Source organism: Myotis nattereri, assembly GCF_964212035.1.
Source record: "Myotis nattereri genome assembly, chromosome: 1".
Taxonomy (NCBI): Eukaryota; Metazoa; Chordata; class Mammalia; order Chiroptera; family Vespertilionidae; genus Myotis; species Myotis nattereri.
Window position 1 is genome coordinate 88,181,602 of NC_138075.1, and position 3,062 is coordinate 88,184,663.

Sequence of the window (3,062 nt, forward strand, 5' to 3'; positions counted from 1 at the left end):
AATGGTGCGGCGGCGGCCCCAGGCGGGGAAAGGCTGAGGTCCAGCCCCGCAGCCGGCCAACTCGGCGCGTCACCGGCCCCGCCCAGGCTCCGCCCCTGGACCGCCTCGCGGACAGCCCTTCCCCCACTCCCCCCCCTCCCCGCCCACCACCCCCGCCAGGGTCCACCATTCCGCAGCCCTGGCTGTTTGTGACTAGGGGAGGGGCTGGCAAAGAGACGGGATTTTAGAATGCTATACATTTGCATATGTTTTGCATAAAGTCCAAGAACAAACTTGAAAACCTGACTCCCAGCTCTGAAAATATAAATGGAATTAATAGCACAGTTTACTGCCACGTTCTGGCTGCTCACCTCACAGGCTTTTGAACAAAGTAATAAACCCAGGAACAAATTATCTGTATGTTAAGTAGTGATCTCTTTCTAGCTTTACCATCATGATGCCTTTCCTTATTCCCTTTTCCTCAAGTCAGGAAGTTCAAGCCACCGAGCGACTGAGAGAAATTCCATTTTAACTAAAATTAACAAACATTTCTCTAACCTCTACTGTATTCAAGACCCTCTGTGTTCAATGCACAATGAAGAAATGCTGGGTCATATCTGACATCTGATTGAAACGGGAAAATACCTATTTTGCTTTGCTGGATGTTTTCATTGACTTATCTTTCAAGTTTACTCAAATATAGTGTTCTGAAAGTCAGCCTTCAAAATTAATCACATGCTTGTGTAACAGCCAGTTCAGGTATATCGCCCAAAAGATAGACTATGTTCTCATCTCTCTTCCCCTACAGGAAGGGAGGGAGGAATATCACCAGAAGAGTTTTTAGTTACCCAAAGATAAGCTGACTGCTTTATGGGTTTTTTATCTTATTTATTTCCTAATGAACACCAGAGATCGAAATCAGGAAAACAAGATTCATAAGTTGGATGCAAAGCTATTTTCATATTTTTAATTTTACATTCATTTGCACTCAGGTTCTTCATCTAAGTTGAATAGAAGGATGTACAGGGTTTACAGGCATTGCTTAATTTGTATACAATCCCCTCCAGCTTTTTCACTTTTATTCTCCTTCCTATAGCCTTCTCCTCTCTGCATGTGAGAGGAGAAATATGAAAGGAGGAACGGAATGAAGTCCAGGCCAACAACGAAGAGTGGAAGAGGAAAGGGACGCTGCTGCTCCGTGATGGAAAGAAGTAGATAGAAGGAACGTTCAAGAAGAGTAGTCCATGGGAAACTGGTGGAACTTCCAGTTATATTGAGAGAGGCTCTCAGCCAAGAGGGTAAGTTATTGGCACCATTGGTATGACCTTTCAGGAGGCTTGACTTGGCCAGCCTCAAGGCACTGTCTAAATTCTCTCAGCTGCTCCATGAGGCCTGGAGCCCACATGCTTGGACCTCCTGAAATTAGCAGCCAATAGTTGTCTAATAATGTGGGCCTGGATAGACTGTGGTTTCTGGTTGGTGCAGCTTTGGGGACTATTGTAGACCTCCAAAGTAGATATCCCTGAAGAAACCAGAATTTAAGGGGTGGGGAGGTGACTGATAAACCTTGGTAGAAGGCTGGAATGCTTCCAGCTGAAGTCTATGTAGATGCACCTGAGACTCCTAGGAATCATTAGGAAGGAATTTACAGAAGACCGGTAACCTGCAGTAGCAGGTGGTGGAGGTGTGTGTGCCATGCGCCATTGAGACGGCTCTGACTCCTAGCAACTCCATGAATTAGTGATGTTCACAATGGCCTGTCCTCAACAACTTGTGGACTCTTGCTGTGATGGGTACTATGCAGACAATTACATACCCACCTCCCAGACTTTAAGTCCCAGGACTGGGTAAATTTGGCTTACTATTCAAATAACATTTTAATAATTTTAGAGTAAAGCTCTAACTAGTCTAGTTGTAATTAGAGCAGTGGTCTATGGCATGTTCTAATGACTGATGGCCTCGAGCTGTTCTAGATTACTTGGCTGCAAAGAGTGGGCCATTCAGAAGGGTATTCAATCCCTCGTCACCATCCTGCTTGGCAAGGGCATCGATTAATCAATCAAGGGCCTCCCAATCAACGTGATTCTGCCAGCACTGCACTTGGCTGGAGAGCTTGAGATACTGTGACTGGCAAAAGCACAGTGTGTGCTTACATGGAGGGCACAGACAGGCTGGAGCCGTGCACGGGCTCCGAGCCTAAGTATCACAGTGGCAAACTCCAAGCTAATTGCTAACGTGCATTTGTTTCAGTTATTTGCCCATTAATTTGTGTCATTGTAATAACTAATATTACAACGAATAACTAAAACAAATTAATTTCCCTGTAATTTAATTACAACAACATTCATTGTCTTCCAGTATACATCTGCAATACAGATGCAGTTGTTTCCAAGCATGTGGATGAGACAGGGAGGAAAGAGAGGTGTTGAATTTCTCTGCCTTAGAATTTGAAATGAAAGGGCTCTTCATAATCACCTAGTCCACTTTCATTTTCTTAAAGATATGGAAACCAGGGCCCAGAAGGAATGCCCATTAGATAACTTTCTCAAATAAGGTTTCTGGTGAGTGGAAGAGGAGTCTGGAATGTTCTGTATTCTCAACTAGGACAAACACAGCACTCACTCTGGTCCCACTTACGTATGTATGATTTTTTATGATGTAAGACTTACAAAACATAAAATGAACCCTTATAAACTGAACAATTCAATGGCATTTAGTACATTCACAAACTTGTGCAACCACTGCCACTCTCTACTTCCAAACATGTTTACCACCAGAAAAGAAAACCCTCCACCCATTAAGCAGTTACTCCCCAATTACCCAGCTCTGAACAGCCACCAACCTGCCTTCAGTGGCTATGAGTTTACCAATGCTGGATAGTCCCTATGAGTAGAATCGTGGGACATGGGACCTTTTGTGTGTGGTTTCTTTCACTCAGTATAATGTTTCCCAGGTTCATCCCCGTTGCACCATTTATCAGCACTTTGTTCTCTCGTATGACGGAATAATAGTCTATTATACGGATAGGCCACATTTGTTTATTCACTCATAAGCTGATGAACATTTGGTTGTTTCCATCTTTT